The sequence below is a fragment of the Anomaloglossus baeobatrachus genome, chromosome 2 (assembly GCF_048569485.1).
Source record: "Anomaloglossus baeobatrachus isolate aAnoBae1 chromosome 2, aAnoBae1.hap1, whole genome shotgun sequence".
NCBI classification, from domain to species: Eukaryota; Metazoa; Chordata; class Amphibia; order Anura; family Aromobatidae; genus Anomaloglossus; species Anomaloglossus baeobatrachus.
In genome coordinates this window covers 484107696-484126068 of record NC_134354.1, presented here as the reverse complement: position 1 = coordinate 484126068, position 18373 = coordinate 484107696, and the positions used below count along the sequence as shown (strand labels likewise).

At 45.7% G+C, this 18373-nt stretch overlaps 1 protein-coding gene across 5 annotated transcripts in view; it reads right to left on the bottom strand.

Moving 5' to 3' along the window:
• The window catches only part of EDAR (ectodysplasin A receptor), a 206615-nt gene that overhangs the window by 15174 nt on the left and 173068 nt on the right, over window positions 1-18373 (bottom strand). The gene's annotated exons all lie outside the window — the stretch shown is intronic.

Below are 18373 nucleotides of genomic sequence, written 5' to 3'. Positions count from 1 at the left end.
CAAGAACTAAGATGCTGATTGCAGGCATACCTTTCGTAAAAAGATCAGATGCTTGGTTGATTAAATATGTATAATTTAAGTTGCAGAAAAGCACTGCACTTTGATTGATATGTGCAATATGGGCGGGTCTTTGTGGGTCGGGTCCTCACTGTAAACTCCTCCACCGCGTCCTCTGGCTTGTTTCCTTTTCTTTATTTGAATACGCGCCACGCCGCCATTGCTCTTGGCGGCACATGCGCATTACCACAGTACTCAGGTCTTCATTAAAATGGTGCTGGAGTCTGAGCATGTGCTTACCACGATCTTCAACGCCATTTTATTGAACACATGGTATGTGCACAGATTTTTATTTTTTTTTTACAACGGCACATGCTCCGATGCTTCTCGTAGTCTTCAGTGCAGTGTCTTCAATAAAATGGCGTCGGGAATCGTGGTACGCACATGCGTAGACTTCGTCGCCATATTAATGAAGACCTGAGTACTGTGGCAACGCACATGTGTCACCAAGAACAGTAATGATGGTGCGGCACGATATTCAAATTAAGAAAAGAGACAAGCGAGAAGACGCCGGAGGAAGAGGGATAAACAAGAGTACCCGACCCAAAAAGACCTGCCCGTGTTGCACACATCAAAGTGCAGTGCTTTCCTGCAACTTTGGTTAAAGATATTTAATCAACAAAGCATCACATCTTTCTATAACAGGTATGCCTGCAATCAGCAGTTTAATGCCTGTATGGCACTGCCTTTGCCTCATATAGCAAAATCTTGCTGGTTGGTCCTCTTTAATTAAAAATCTTATGTTTAACTCTGTTGGTGTATACACTCTATGTTTCTCCTGGTCCAGATTGCTTTATTTTTCTTTCATCTTCCAGCAGGATTGCAGGAACTGTCCAAAGTTGACCTGTTACTGGCTAAAATTCTTCTGCTCTTTTCTGTTTTGCGCTGCATCACTTTATTGCAGAGACATTCAAATTTGTTTCTTTTGGTGCACACTATTAGAAATCTCTGTTTTGCAGACCAACTATGCATTTCTTCAGTCTTCTCTGGGTGCATGAGTTTAACCCCTCCCTCCCTCGAATGCTGCCGATCACTGTGTGACTGCTGGAGACTGCTAGATCAGCTTCCGAGCTGTGATTGGCAGTATCGGTAAGGAAGGGGTGACAGTGCATGCGTCAATGAAGACTAAAAAAACTCCCAGTTGGCTTGCAATCATTGATTTCACATAGCACACTCTAGAAAAAATAGATATGAATATCTCTGCAATGGAGGGATAAGAGCAGGAGAATCAGGGGAGCTTAGGGATTTTTTTTTTTACAAGGTATTTACCTATATATTCTTATTTTTGCGTGACAGGTCCTCATTAACTCTAGGGTTGTAGAGAACATGATTGGCGAGCCATGCATGTGCAATGCCATATTCTGTGGCACACTATGTTTGTTCGAAAGATAGATGCGGGACCTAGTAGTGGAACCTATATCTATCATACTTTTATGACATATACTGTGGACATGACAAAAATCTATGAGATGGGATGATCCTTTTGTTGGTATGTGTGATAGTGTGTATTTGAATTTTAACTAAAAAGCATAAAATTAGAAAATGTATATAACTAATTTACATTTATCAACATTCAAAACAGTTGTTTTTCCAGTTTTCATCTGTATCCAACCCAATGGCTGTTGAATTCCTTGCTTAAGCTTTTATATAGTCTATGGTAATTTCTCTCCCTCCTGATTGGCTGTACTACAACATGTAATGTAATAGCGGCAAGGCATTATGGGGAAGTTGATGTGGTTGTGCCTGAGGCCATGTGAGCTTTTAGCGGCTGATGCAATCTTCTGCAATATGTAAAAAATCAAAGGGCTCTTTTTTGCCAATTTTGTGTGAATCAAATAAAAAGATTGTTTAAATTCACAGGGACCTTTTCATGGTATAAAAGTTGACTCAAATTTGATTTGCATTTTATCAATTCAATCATAGCTACATGACAGCTATCATCAGTGGTGAGAGAGGGCAGGAGGGGGTAAGTTGTTGTTTTTTCTGCCATCAGTTGTATTATTTTACAGGTCCTGTCCCTATAATATACTAGACTGAAACAGCATAGCATACTGAAAGATATACTTGCAGACCATAACTATGTATATGGGCTGTTTTTCTTCTTTTCATATGTCACCTTATAGCTTAGGACATCATATAGGTCTGACAGCTATCTAATAGTTAGAAGGACAATGTAATACTATAGTCTCCCTGAAGAGGACGTAACAGTAAAATATGTATCTGACTATAGGTTTCTGAGAAGCCATATGTGTTGATACATGCCTCATAACTCAGATTTTATATGGATTGAAGATATACCATCACTACAACAATATATTGTTTTCTCTACCAGCCATGTTAAGCTTTTAGGTGTAGGTTAAGCAATACAAAAAAAATATTTGAGGGCTAACGCTAAAACACTGGCTTCTTTTTCTTGTAGCTAGCTTATTTCAGAAGTGCAGTACAAATAACTAATTGTTATAATAAGAATTTACTTTGCTTAGGAAAACATGGCAGGCATGTTTGCTGGGTTTTATGCGTGTTATGGGTTTGGGTGTTTGGGCCCCATCCAATTGCAATGCACTAACAAAGGGTAATTTGTTCTTAGTAGTCTTGGTAAACACTGTCAGACTCGAAATATGATAAATGATGTAGTCTATAGAGATGAGCGAACCGGTCCCGGTTCGGCTCGAGGCGGTTCGCCGAACGGGGGGTCTGGCTCGAGTTCGGCTCGTCGAACGTTCGACGAACCGAACTCGAGCCCATAGGAAACAATGGCAGGCAATCACAAACACAGTAAAACACCTAGAAAACACCCTCAAAGGTGTCCAAAAGGTGACAAACAACTCACAACACAACACAAACACATGGGAAAGTGACAAGGACATGTACTCATGCGAAAACAAAACAGCTGGACAAGGAAAAAGAGGAGGACACACAGATATAGGCATGGCACGCCCTTCTAAAGTCATGTAAAACACCGCAAGGTGACTCCAAGCGGAGTCTCCCTTTTTTCCAAAAATTGGGCCCCACACACCCACCCCTTCAGTGGCAGCAGTTGTGCCCCAGTTGTACACTTCACAGCTAGATTTGCATCAAGCACATTCAAAAATACGCCATTCTTATCCGTCCCCAGGATGACACCGGGGTAGGTAGCAAAGTCTTTCCTGATCCCAGCTCTGTTCATCTTGGCTTCTTTTAAAAACACAGCAAGCAAGGGTTACTCCAAGCGGAGTCTCCCTTTTTTCCAAAAATTGGGCCCCACACACACCCACCCCTTCAGTGGCAGCACTTGGGCCCCAGTTGTACACTTCACAGCTAGATTTGCATCAAGCACATTCAAAAATACGCTATTCTTAACCGTCCCCAGGATGACACCGGGGTAGGTAGCAAAGTCTTTCCTGATCCCAGCTCTGTTCATCTTGGCTTCTTTTAAAAACACAGCAAGCAAGGGTTACTCCAAGCGGAGTCTCCCTTTTTTCCAAAAATTGGGCCACACAGACACCCACCCCATCAGTGGCAGCACTTGGGCCCTAGTTGCAAACAGGATGTTTTGATTTGCATCAAGCACATTCAAAAATACGCTATTCTTAGCCGTCCACAGGATGACACCGGGGTAGGTAGCAAAGTCTTTCCTGATCCCAGCTCTGTTCATCTTGGCTTCTTTTAAAAACACAGCAAGCAAGGGTTACTCCAAGCGGAGTCTCCCTTTTTTCCAAAAATTGGGCCACACAGACACCCACCCCATCAGTGGCAGCACTTGGGCCCTAGTTGCAAACAGGATGTTTTGATTTGCATCAAGCACATTCAAAAATACGCTATTCTTAGCCGTCCCCAGGATGACACCGGGGTAGGTAGCAAAGTCTTTGCTGACCCATGACTTGTTCATCTTGGCTTCTTTTAAAAACAATGTAAGCAAGGGTTACTCCAAGCGGAGTCTCCCTTTTTTCCAAAAATTGGGCCACACAGACACCCACCCCATCAGTGGCAGCACTTGGGCCCTAGTTGCAAACAGGATGTTTTGATTTGCATCAAGCACATTCAAAAATACGCTATTCTTAGCCGTCCCCAGGATGACACCGGGGTAGGTAGCAAAGTCTTTGCTGACCCATGACTTGTTCATCTTGGCTTCTTTTAAAAACAATGTAAGCAAGGGTTACTCCAAGCGGAGTCTCCCTTTTTTCCAAAAATTGGGCCACACAGACACCCACCCCATCAGTGGCAGCACTTGGGCCCTAGTTGCAAACAGGATGTTTTGATTTGCATCAAGCACATTCAAAAATACGCTATTCTTAGCCGTCCACAGGATGACACCGGGGTAGGTAGCAAAGTCTTTCCTGATCCCAGCTCTGTTCATCTTGGCTTCTTTTAAAAACACAGCAAGCAAGGGTTACTCCAAGCGGAGTCTCCCTTTTTTCCAAAAATTGGGCCACACAGACACCCACCCCATCAGTGGCAGCACTTGGGCCCTAGTTGCAAACAGGATGTTTTGATTTGCATCAAGCACATTCAAAAATACGCTATTCTTAGCCGTCCCCAGGATGACACCGGGGTAGGTAGCAAAGTCTTTGCTGACCCATGACTTGTTCATCTTGGCTTCTTTTAAAAACAATGTAAGCAAGGGTTACTCCAAGCGGAGTCTCCCTTTTTTCCAAAAATTGGGCCACACAGACACCCACCCCATCAGTGGCAGCACTTGGGCCCTAGTTGCAAACAGGATGTTTTGATTTGCATCAAGCACATTCAAAAATACGCTATTCTTAGCCGTCCCCAGGATGACACTGGGGTAGGTAGCAAAGTCTTTGCTGACCCATGACTTGTTCATCTTGGCTTCTTTTAAAAACAATGTAAGCAAGGGTTACTCCAAGCGGAGTCTCCCTTTTTTCCAAAAATTGGGCCACACAGACACCCACCCCATCAGTGGCAGCACTTGGGCCCTAGTTGCAAACAGGATGTTTTGATTTGCATCAAGCACATTCAAAAATACGCTATTCTTAGCCGTCCCCAGGATGACACCGGGGTAGGTAGCAAAGTCTTTGCTGACCCATGACTTGTTCATCTTGGCTTCTTTTAAAAACAATGTAAGCAAGGGTTACTCCAAGCGGAGTCTCCCTTTTTTCCAAAAATTGGGCCACACAGACACCCACCCCATCAGTGGCAGCACTTGGGCCCTAGTTGCAAACAGGATGTTTTGATTTGCATCAAGCACATTCAAAAATACGCTATTCTTAGCCGTCCACAGGATGACACCGGGGTAGGTAGCAAAGTCTTTCCTGATCCCAGCTCTGTTCATCTTGGCTTCTTTTAAAAACACAGCAAGCAAGGGTTACTCCAAGCGGAGTCTCCCTTTTTTCCAAAAATTGGGCCACACAGACACCCACCCCATCAGTGGCAGCACTTGGGCCCTAGTTGCAAACAGGATGTTTTGATTTGCATCAAGCACATTCCAAATCCACAAGCATTTACTCTCCCCAGGATGACACAGGGGTAGTAAATTCCTTCTGGATCCATGACTTGTTCATTTTGATGAACGTCAGTCTGTCCACATTGTCACTGGACAGACGCGTGCGCTTATCTGTCAGCACACACCCAGCAGCACTGAATACACGTTCAGAGACAACGCTGGCAGCTGGACACGACAAAATCTCCAAGGCGTAAGTTGCGAGCTCTGGCCATTTTTGTAGGTTTGAAGCCCAAAAGGAGCAAGGCTCCAGTTGCACAGTCATGGCATCGATGTTCATTTGGAGATACTCCTGTATCATCCTCTCCAGCCGTTGACTATGTGTCAGACTTGTTGTCTCTGGTGGCCTTGCAAAAGAGGGTCTAAAAAAATTATGAAAAGATTCCATAAAATTGCTGTTACCGGCACCAGAAAAGGTCCTACTGGTACGGGTAGACTGTTGAAGATGACGAGACCGTCCCATGTTTGTCAAGTTACAACTGGGAGATTCACTCCCTGCACCTGCACGGTTGTTTGGTGGAAAAGCCGAGCTAAGATCTAGTAACAGCTTCTGCTGATACTCCTGCATACGTGCGTCCCTTTCTATGGCTGGAATTATGTCACAAAATTTGGACTTGTACCGGGGATCTAATAGTGTGGCAATCCAGTAGTCATCATCACTTCTAATTTTGACAATACGACTGTCATGTTGGAGGTAGTGCAACAAAAAGGCACTCATGTGTCTTGCGCAGCCATGCGGACCAAGTCCATGCTGTGTTTGTGGCATAGAGGTGCTACCCGTTCTTTCTTCCTCTGACATCTGACCCCAACCTCTTTCAACTGAAATTTGACCAAGGTCTCCCTCATCCGCTGAGTCTTCCATGTCCATGGACAGTTCGTCCTCCATTTCTTCATGTTCTCCTGCACCTTGCTCAACATTTCGCCTGCTACTATGCGCCCTTGTCGATCCCTGTCCCCCATGGTCCCATGCCTGCTGCGTTGGTGATGATGAACGTCTGGACCTTGGTGATGTTGTTGTCCCTTGCGCATATGAATCCTCCTGTAGTTCCTCCCCTTCATGTTGTCCCACCCCCTGACTCCGAATAGTGTTTAGCGTGTGCTCCAGCATGTAAATGACTGGAATCGTCATGCTGATAATGGCATTGTCAGCGCTAAACATATTCGTCGCCATGTCGAAACTGTGCAGAAGGGTGCATAGGTCCTTGATCTGAGACCACTCCATCAGGGTGATCTGCCCCACCTCTGCATCTCGTTGGCCCAGGCTATACGTCATGACGTATTGCACCAGGGCTCTGCGGTGCTGCCACAGTCGCTGTAACATGTGGAGAGTTGAATTCCAGCGTGTCGCCACATCGCATTTCAGGCGATGAACCGGCAGGCCGAAAGACTTCTGGAGCGATGCAAGTCGCTCTGCTGCGGCGCTTGAACGGCGGAAGTGAGCTGACAGTTTTCGTGCCCTGTTCAGAAGGCCATCTAGGCCGGGATAGTGTGTTAAAAATTGCTGCACGACAAGGTTCAACACGTGAGCCATACAAGGTACGTGTGTCACCTTGCCCAGGCGAAGTGCCGCACCCAGGTTTGCAGCATTGTCGCACACGGCCTTACCAGGCTGCAGTTTGAGTGGAGACAACCATTTATTAAACTCGGACCGCAAAGCTGACCACAACTCCTCAGCTGTGTGACTCTTATTACCAAGACATGTCAAGCTAAAGACCGCCTGATGCCGTTGCGCTCTGCTGCCAGCATAGTAATGAGGGGTGCGTGATTCCTTCTGCGCAGTGAGAACGCTGGTGGCCTGACCAGGCAGGCTTGGGGCGGAGGTGGAGGACCCAGATGAGGTGGAGGATGCAGAAGCAGTGGCGGAACTTGGACAGACAGAGGATTGACACACAAGTCGTGGGGACGGCAAGACTTGTGCAGCAGACCCTTCACCATCTATCACCATAGTTACCCAGTGCCCAGTCAGCGACATGTAACGTCCCTGTCCATGCTTACTGGTCCAAGTATCGGTGGTGAAATGCACCCGTTCACACACAGAGTTTCTCAAGGAAGCGGTGATGTTGTGTGCGACATGCTGGTGTAGCGCGGGCACACCTTTCTTAGAGAAGTAGTGGCGACTAGGCATCTGGTACTGGGGCACAGCGACAGACATAAGGTCTCTAAAATCCTGTGTGTCCACTAGGCGGAAAGGCAGCATTTCGGTAGCCAACAGCTTACAGAGGGATAGAGTCAACCTCTTAGCTTTGTCATGGGTCGGAGGAAGTGGCCTTTTATTTGACCACATCTGAGGGACAGAGATCTGGCTGCTGTGTGTAGACGGTGTTGAGTAGGGTGTCCCTGGAAAAATGCAGGTTTGTGAGGAAAGTGCAGGCGGAGACATGATGTTGCCTTCATCCAACGTTGGTGCTATCGATGTCTGAGAGAGCTGTACACACTCACTTGTTTCCCCTTCCAAACCAACTGACGACCTTACAAGCAAACTGCCTGTTGCGGTTACAGTGGTGGAAGTTTTGCGTGGAAAAACAGGTGTGGCAGCTGTCCCCACAGTCCTAGAAGATGAAGAGCGCGCGGATGCAGTGGAAGGGGCGGGCGGTGGATGGTTCGCTCCGCTAGGCCGCATTGCAGCACGGTGAGCTTCCCACCGGGACTTATGATATTTATTCATGTGACGATTCATGGAAGAAGTTGTCAAACTGCTGAGCTTTTGACCTCTACTAAGAGAATCATGACAAATGTTACATATCACATGAGTTGGGCGATCTTTTTCGATGTGAAAAAAGGACCAGGCTAGGCAAGGCTTAGAGGCCATGCGACCTGTTGATCCACCCCGAATAATGCTCATAGGCAGAGTGGTGGCTGAGGATGCAGTTGTAGACGTGCTACCAGTGCTCCGACTCTGTCCAGGAAGGCGCAAGGTAACTTCGTCGTCGGTTGCATCCTCCTCCACCGCCTCTGTTGACCTCCTCGAGTGCCTGACTGGGGGTTGACAGTAGGTGGGATCTAGAACGTCATCATCAATTGTTGTGTTTGCACTCCCCTCCCCCTCAGACCGAGCCTCTTCTTGCCCTGACGGAATATTTAAGTTGTCATCCCAATCGGGTATCTGCGTCTCATCTTCATCAGTATGTTCCTCATTGTCTATAACCACAGGTGTTACAGTTTGTGACAAAGGGTCAACATTATGCTCAGAAACTTGGTCCTCACGGCCTGAATCTGAGTCACAAAGGTTCTGGGCATCACTGCAGACCATTTCCTGTTCTGTACTCACTGTAGCTTGGGAGCAGACCTCTGATTCCCAGGCTATAGTGTGACTGAACAGCTCTGCAGACTCAGCCATCTCAGTTCCACCATACTGTGCAGGGCTGATGGAGACTTCAGAGCTGGGAGAAATCAAGTGTGATTGGGATGACAACTCAGAGGACTGGTGTTTTTTGGATGCGGTACTTGAAGTGGCTGAGAGGGCACTTGTTGGACCACTTGAGATCCATTCAAGCATTTTCCTTTTTTGCCCATCATCTACCTTTCTTCCTGTTGTTCGTGTCCGTAAAAAAGGGAGCACATCGGATTGTCCACGGTAAGTAGTAGACATCTTACTTTTGCTGGTAGATGGTCTATCTTCAGCAGATGATAATGGAGCTTTGCCACCTTCCCCACGGACAAAACCTTTTTTGCCTTTTCCACCACGCCTCTTCCCCTTTCCACCAGCATCTGTCATTTTGCCACTCATGTTGATTGCGACAAGATTGTGGACTGAAAATGTGGTAGTAAAAATTGAGAGGTGGTGAAGATTGCAGTGGTGGTCTAGCTTTATTAACAGCAGAATAATAAAGAATAAATATCCCTGACAATGCAACTTAGTTATAATTAGTTGGAGTGTGCAACGCAGGCAGACGTGCTGCAAATGTCTTTGCACTAGTGGGACTATAGCAAAGTCCAATAGCCACGTATAGGATGCCACTAGGTACACTGAGTGTTTGCTAGTATAATGGCTTGGTTAGAATGAGTTGTAGTGTGCAACGCAGGCAGACGCGCTCTGCAAATGTCTTTGCACTAGTGGGACTATAGCAAAGTCCAATAGCCACGTATAGGATGCCACTAGGTACACTGAGTGTTTGCTAGTATAATGGCTTGGTTAGAATGAGTTGTAGTGTGCAACGCAGGCAGACGCGCTCTGCAAATGTCTTTGCACTAGTGGGACTATAGCAAAGTCCAATAGCCACGTATAGGATGCCACTAGGTACACTGAGTGTTTGCTAGTATAATGGCTTGGTTAGAATGAGTTGTAGTGTGCAACGCAGGCAGACGCGCTCTGCAAATGTCTTTGCACTAGTGGGACTATAGCAAAGTCCAATAGCCACGTATAGGATGCCACTAGGTACACTGAGTGTTTGCTAGTATAATGGCTTGGTTAGAATGAGTTGTAGTGTGCAACGCAGGCAGACGCGCTCTGCAAATGTCTTTGCACTAGTGGGACTATAGCAAAGTCCAATAGCCACGTATAGGATGCCACTAGGTACACTGAGTGTTTGCTAGTATAATGGCTTGGTTAGAATGAGTTGTAGTGTGCAACGCAGGCAGACGCGCTCTGCAAATGTCTTTGCACTAGTGGGACTATAGCAAAGTCCAATAGCCACGTATAGGATGCCACTAGGTACACTGAGTGTTTGCTAGTATAATGGCTTGGTTAGAATGAGTTGTAGTGTGCAACGCAGGCAGACGCGCTCTGCAAATGTCTTTGCACTAGTGGGACTATAGCAAAGTCCAATAGCCACGTATAGGATGCCACTAGGTACACTGAGTGTTTGCTAGTATAATGGCTTGGTTAGAATGAGTTGTAGTGTGCAACGCAGGCAGACGCGCTCTGCAAATGTCTTTGCACTAGTGGGACTATAGCAAAGTCCAATAGCCACGTATAGGATGCCACTAGGTACACTGAGTGTTTGCTAGTATAATGGCTTGGTTAGAATGAGTTGTAGTGTGCAACGCAGGCAGACGCGCTCTGCAAATGTCTTTGCACTAGTGGGACTATAGCAAAGTCCAATAGCCACGTATAGGATGCCACTAGGTACACTGAGTGTTTGCTAGTATAATGGCTTGGTTAGAATGAGTTGTAGTGTGCAACGCAGGCAGACGCGCTCTGCAAATGTCTTTGCACTAGTGGGACTATAGCAAAGTCCAATAGCCACGTATAGGATGCCACTAGGTACACTGAGTGTTTGCTAGTATAATGGCTTGGTTAGAATGAGTTGTAGTGTGCAACGCAGGCAGACGCGCTCTGCAAATGTCTTTGCACTAGTGGGACTATAGCAAAGTCCAATAGCCACGTATAGGATGCCACTAGGTACACTGAGTGTTTGCTAGTATAATGGCTTGGTTAGAATGAGTTGTAGTGTGCAACGCAGGCAGACGCGCTCTGCAAATGTCTTTGCACTAGTGGGACTATAGCAAAGTCCAATAGCCACGTATAGGATGCCACTAGGTACACTGAGTGTTTGCTAGTATAATGGCTTGGTTAGAATGAGTTGTAGTGTGCAACGCAGGCAGACGCGCTCTGCAAATGTCTTTGCACTAGTGGGACTATAGCAAAGTCCAATAGCCACGTATAGGATGCCACTAGGTACACTGAGTGCTTGCTAGTATAATGGCTTGGTTAGAATGAGTTGTAGTGTGCAACGCAGGCAGACGCGCTCTGCAAATGTCTTTGCACTAGTGGGACTATAGCAAAGTCCAATAGCCACGTATAGGATGCCACTAGGTACACTGAGTGTTTGCTAGTATAATGGCTTGGTTAGAATGAGTTGTAGTGTGCAACGCAGGCAGACGCGCTCTGCAAATGTCTTTGCACTAGTGGGACTATAGCAAAGTCCAATAGCCACGTATAGGATGCCACTAGGTACACTGAGTGTTTGCTAGTATAATGGCTTGGTTAGAATGAGTTGTAGTGTGCAACGCAGGCAGACGCGCTCTGCAAATGTCTTTGCACTAGTGGGACTATAGCAAAGTCCAATAGCCACGTATAGGATGCCACTAGGTACACTGAGTGTTTGCTAGTATAATGGCTTGGTTAGAATGAGTTGTAGTGTGCAACGCAGGCAGACGCGCTCTGCAAATGTCTTTGCACTAGTGGGACTATAGCAAAGTCCAATAGCCACGTATAGGATGCCACTAGGTACACTGAGTGTTTGCTAGTATAATGGCTTGGTTAGAATGAGTTGTAGTGTGCAACGCAGGCAGACGCGCTCTGCAAATGTCTTTGCACTAGTGGGACTATAGCAAAGTCCAATAGCCACGTATAGGATGCCACTAGGTACACTGAGTGTTTGCTAGTATAATGGCTTGGTTAGAATGAGTTGTAGTGTGCAACGCAGGCAGACGCGCTCTGCAAATGTCTTTGCACTAGTGGGACTATAGCAAAGTCCAATAGCCACGTATAGGATGCCACTAGGTACACTGAGTGTTTGCTAGTATAATGGCTTGGTTAGAATGAGTTGTAGTGTGCAACGCAGGCAGACGCGCTCTGCAAATGTCTTTGCACTAGTGGGACTATAGCAAAGTCCAATAGCCACGTATAGGATGCCACTAGGTACACTGAGTGTTTGCTAGTATAATGGCTTGGTTAGAATGAGTTGTAGTGTGCAACGCAGGCAGACGCGCTCTGCAAATGTCTTTGCACTAGTGGGACTATAGCAAAGTCCAATAGCCACGTATAGGATGCCACTAGGTACACTGAGTGTTTGCTAGTATAATGGCTTGGTTAGAATGAGTTGTAGTGTGCAACGCAGGCAGACGCGCTCTGCAAATGTCTTTGCACTAGTGGGACTATAGCAAAGTCCAATAGCCACGTATAGGATGCCACTAGGTACACTGAGTGTTTGCTAGTATAATGGCTTGGTTAGAATGAGTTGTAGTGTGCAACGCAGGCAGACGCGCTCTGCAAATGTCTTTGCACTAGTGGGACTATAGCAAAGTCCAATAGCCACGTATAGGATGCCACTAGGTACACTGAGTGTTTGCTAGTATAATGGCTTGGTTAGAATGAGTTGTAGTGTGCAACGCAGGCAGACGCGCTCTGCAAATGTCTTTGCACTAGTGGGACTATAGCAAAGTCCAATAGCCACGTATAGGATGCCACTAGGTACACTGAGTGTTTGCTAGTATAATGGCTTGGTTAGAATGAGTTGTAGTGTGCAACGCAGGCAGACGCGCTCTGCAAATGTCTTTGCACTAGTGGGACTATAGCAAAGTCCAATAGCCACGTATAGGATGCCACTAGGTACACTGAGTGTTTGCTAGTATAATGGCTTGGTTAGAATGAGTTGTAGTGTGCAACGCAGGCAGACGCGCTCTGCAAATGTCTTTGCACTAGTGGGACTATAGCAAAGTCCAATAGCCACGTATAGGATGCCACTAGGTACACTGAGTGTTTGCTAGTATAATGGCTTGGTTAGAATGAGTTGTAGTGTGCAACGCAGGCAGACGCGCTCTGCAAATGTCTTTGCACTAGTGGGACTATAGCAAAGTCCAATAGCCACGTATAGGATGCCACTAGGTACACTGAGTGTTTGCTAGTATAATGGCTTGGTTAGAATGAGTTGTAGTGTGCAACGCAGGCAGACGCGCTCTGCAAATGTCTTTGCACTAGTGGGACTATAGCAAAGTCCAATAGCCACGTATAGGATGCCACTAGGTACACTGAGTGTTTGCTAGTATAATGGCTTGGTTAGAATGAGTTGTAGTGTGCAACGCAGGCAGACGCGCTCTGCAAATGTCTTTGCACTAGTGGGACTATAGCAAAGTCCAATAGCCACGTATAGGATGCCACTAGGTACACTGAGTGTTTGCTAGTATAATGGCTTGGTTAGAATGAGTTGTAGTGTGCAACGCAGGCAGACGCGCTCTGCAAATGTCTTTGCACTAGTGGGACTATAGCAAAGTCCAATAGCCACGTATAGGATGCCACTAGGTACACTGAGTGTTTGCTAGTATAATGGCTTGGTTAGAATGAGTTGTAGTGTGCAACGCAGGCAGACGCGCTCTGCAAATGTCTTTGCACTAGTGGGACTATAGCAAAGTCCAATAGCCACGTATAGGATGCCACTAGGTACACTGAGTGTTTGCTAGTATAATGGCTTGGTTAGAATGAGTTGTAGTGTGCAACGCAGGCAGACGCGCTCTGCAAATGTCTTTGCACTAGTGGGACTATAGCAAAGTCCAATAGCCACGTATAGGATGCCACTAGGTACACTGAGTGTTTGCTAGTATAATGGCTTGGTTAGAATGAGTTGTAGTGTGCAACGCAGGCAGACGCGCTCTGCAAATGTCTTTGCACTAGTGGGACTATAGCAAAGTCCAATAGCCACGTATAGGATGCCACTAGGTACACTGAGTGTTTGCTAGTATAATGGCTTGGTTAGAATGAGTTGTAGTGTGCAACGCAGGCAGACGCGCTCTGCAAATGTCTTTGCACTAGTGGGACTATAGCAAAGTCCAATAGCCACGTATAGGATGCCACTAGGTACACTGAGTGTTTGCTAGTATAATGGCTTGGTTAGAATGAGTTGTAGTGTGCAACGCAGGCAGACGCGCTCTGCAAATGTCTTTGCACTAGTGGGACTATAGCAAAGTCCAATAGCCACGTATAGGATGCCACTAGGTACACTGAGTGTTTGCTAGTATAATGGCTTGGTTAGAATGAGTTGTAGTGTGCAACGCAGGCAGACGCGCTCTGCAAATGTCTTTGCACTAGTGGGACTATAGCAAAGTCCAATAGCCACGTATAGGATGCCACTAGGTACACTGAGTGTTTGCTAGTATAATGGCTTGGTTAGAATGAGTTGTAGTGTGCAACGCAGGCAGACGCGCTCTGCAAATGTCTTTGCACTAGTGGGACTATAGCAAAGTCCAATAGCCACGTATAGGATGCCACTAGGTACACTGAGTGTTTGCTAGTATAATGGCTTGGTTAGAATGAGTTGTAGTGTGCAATGCAGGCAGACGCGCTCTGCAAATGTCTTTGCACTAGTGGGACTATAGCAAAGTCCAATAGCCACGTATAGGATGCCACTAGGTACACTGAGTGTTTGCTAGTATAATGGCTTAGTTATCAGTTGGAGTGTGCAGAGGACAAGAGGGTACAGTGGCAGGATTGTGGTGCTCTGGGTAGAGGAATGGAAGACTGCCTTTCTATTCCCTCCTAATGGTGAAATGCAGGTAGGAAATCCCTGACCTGGGCTACACAGACGCTGTTGCTGTTTGCAGGACCTGTCACCTATGGCTCTCTGACCCTGCCGGTTGGAGCCCTTAAAAGGACTGCTATAAAGTGCTCTCCCTAAGCTGTCTAACGCTGTGTATGCAGCGCATACAGCTGTATCGGCTATAGGACTCAGGAAGACGGAGCTGCGACAGTGATGTCTGACACCAAAGACGCAGAAGGCAGATAATGGCGTCCGTGAAGAAAATGTCCGGTTTTATAATGCAGGGACATGTGACATGCAGATCCTATCACACATGCCGTTGCTTCTCTGGCTCAAAGTCCACTTAGCTGTGTGTGTGTCTGGGATTGGCTGACATGCTGGCCCGCCCCACAAGACGCGCGCGCTTAGGGAAGGAAGACAAGAAAAAAAAAAAAAAAAAATGGCGATCGCCATTATAGAAACAGCAGTGATCTGAAGGCGCTGTTCACGCACACTATACACTGAAATGTGATAATAGTTTGATTCACAGAGTGACTTACACTATTACAGCAGAAACCAAGCTATGATTTAGCTGTTTTTTGGCTGCTAGAACCGTTCTCGAACGTTTCTAGAACTACCGAGCTTTTGCAAAAAGCTCGAGTTCTAGTTCGATCTAGAACATGCCCCAAAATCACTCGAGCCGCGAACTGGAGAACCACGAACCACGAACCGCGCTCAACTCTAGTAGTCTATTATACTGTGGCTGAGATACTTCTATCCAAAATGAGAGCCAACAATGCCATTGTTCACACCATGTATAAAAACGACAGTTGGTTTAAACTATTAACAAAGATGTAGCATACAAATAAAACGGGAAGTGTGCTAGAAATTCCTAGCAATGCCCATCATCAGAGCTATATTTACTGATCATTTTGCCTTAAAGGGGTGGTCTGAAGGCTATTTATTTTTCCTATTTTCTGTCTGATGACGCTTTGTTTGAGAATCTCAGTGCATGTGGGATTCTCAAACAAAGCGTCATTATGGGACAGAGGCAGCAATCACTGACCCAGCCTCTGTCCCTTTCCTAAATCGAAGCGTCATTAGTGACAATTGTTTCAGGGGTTGGGCTGGTCCATGCATGCTGTTATTATGTGATGAACATAATGACAGAGTGCTGTGTTGCCGACTGAGATCAGCTGTAATGAGTCGGCAACATAGCAAACAGTCAGGGTGCATCGTTAGAGTACCAGTCAGCTTTCAGAGATCAGCGGCATCCCTGCAAATGATGTCACTTACGGGTGCGCCGCTGGTATCTGCAAGTCAGTGATTATGTTAACATGCCCTTACTGTCTGCCCCGCTCTGTTACCGGCTCATTACAGCTGATCTGTGCTGGCAACACAAAGCACGCTGTCACTGTGCACAAAACACAATGACAGCACAGGGACTGGATCAGCCATCCCCTGAAACAAGCGTCACTGATTATGCTTTGTTTCATGGAGGGGGCAAGGGCAGTCACAGTCACTGTAGACTCTGCCCCCTGATGACACTTAGTTTGAGAATCCCAGAATGCCCTGGGATTCTCAAACTAAGCATCATCAGACAAGAAATAGGAAAAAATCAATAGCTTAGTAAGAGAACAATAGGAAATTTTAAATGCAACCATATTAGAAATGAGTTTAGATTACCCCAATAAGTAGATAGAGATTTGGTTTAAAATTACTTTAGCCTTCAGACCACCCCTTTAAGCATTAAATACTGAATATGCCCCGATAAGGCTATCCTGCTGCAGTCTTTTCACTGTTCCCCAGCAAAATTACTTAATTTTGAAGGGAAAAAGCTGTTTCACCTGCTAAACTATGTGCTCATTATAATTGTAAATATAGTCTTATAGGTAAAAAACTGTTTCCCTGCAAAATTTTGTCACAGTGCAGGTGTGAAGTGAAAAGAGGCACTAAGATATCACAGCACTGCTGCTGCATGTGATCGCAACCTTAAAGGCCCAATTACATTTGACACTTACTGTATAATAATTTATTTATTTCTGAGCAATTGTAATAATGATTGACCAATTTATGGGACAGGTTAGACATAGTGGTTGGCAAACAGCTGAGGTATGGCTGCTTTCTGACAGTCTTAGTGGCTATAAAATAGATTATAGTGTAAAGGCTGATGACTGGGATACAAAGGGGTATGTTTCTCCTTGTGGATAGTGATAGGTTTAGCTGATTAAAGGGTCAATATTGACTTTTAGAATTGCTACTTCCAATAGGTGGCACTAGAGTTCAAGTACTGTTCCTGAAAGACTCAGTTTGCATATTTAATTTCCCAGAGGAGCATTCCATGGCTTATAAGCCACCTCACCTAAGCATGGTAAACATGTCACTCTCCACTCTCCTTGAATCCCAGTCATAAGCCTCTCACATAGCCAAACCAGATATCATACTTTGAACTGACAAGGGGATATACTCAGAAACACTGAGTCTGCAAATTCAAATTTGGTTTTGGCTTTTATTCTATGTCACATGCCAATGCTTTTTAAAGGCTCAATATTGACATTTAGGATTGCTACTTCCAATAAGTTCTGTGCTTGTGTGCTGATGTGGCTGGAGTCATGGGGGTTCAGTCTTGAACAATGAATGCTGTAGGACAAGAGGACAATGCGGTTTTGGTTGGCACATGATACCACACCTTAAGGTCAAAGACTCACTGAAAGTTTTGTTTGTGATGTGGCAATGGGCTTCATAGAATCTGATCTGAACGTTAAACCTGAAACCTCATGTTCAGTTTCGTAAGTTTTTGCTTAGCTGCAGTAGATCAATGTATAAGTTTAGATGTGTGGTCCATGTCTTTTTCTATAGTTGTGGCTACACCATAGTGAGGCTCAGCCCATAGATCCCATAAAGCCCCCTGACTTTTCAATTTAGATCATGCCATCATTTTACTGAGGATAAAAAGAGAAAAATTCCATTAACCCTGTTATTGAAATCAGCTCTTTCCCTAAGAGGGCGCCTTTCACTATTGCTCAGACAGGAGAGGCAGGAACAACAGAAGAATATGATGATGAGACTAGTACCTGGCGTGTGATTCACCCACATTCAAACTATAAAGCTGCTGCCCTCCTATGCTGGTACTGGGCACCCTGATAGTTGTTCTATGCACTGACTACTTGAATGAACTTAGTGGTAAAATAAATTGGGACTAATGGAGGAAACAGAAGGGGAAACACAACGATGCAGCATACATGTATTCCCTGGCACCACTTGCTTCTCTAAAGTTTGTACCATTAAGTGTTGAGTAGTGGAGCTGAAAAGCAAACTGAAGACTGCTGCTTTCTAACCAGTACTCATACTAAGGCCACTGTCACACAGCCAGATGACTCATCTGAGGATTGCAGCCCAATGCAAGGCATGGCCGGCGGCTTTCCTGACCCAAGCATGTCAGCTGCAAAAAAATACACACTGTCAGGCTTGGGTAAGTAGAGCCGCCGGCCAGTCCGAGCATTGCAATGCCATCCTCGGATGAGTCATCTGGCCATGTGGCTGCTCCCTAAAGAGGGGACAGACATGCTTTTCTATTCTCCTTCCTATGCTGTCTGCCATGCAGATTGTGCGCTGTCCCAACCAACCCCCATCTTCCTAAAAGATACCAGTTTTGTTATCATCTCCAGTGGAAGACAAACAAATGGATCAGAAAAAAATATTC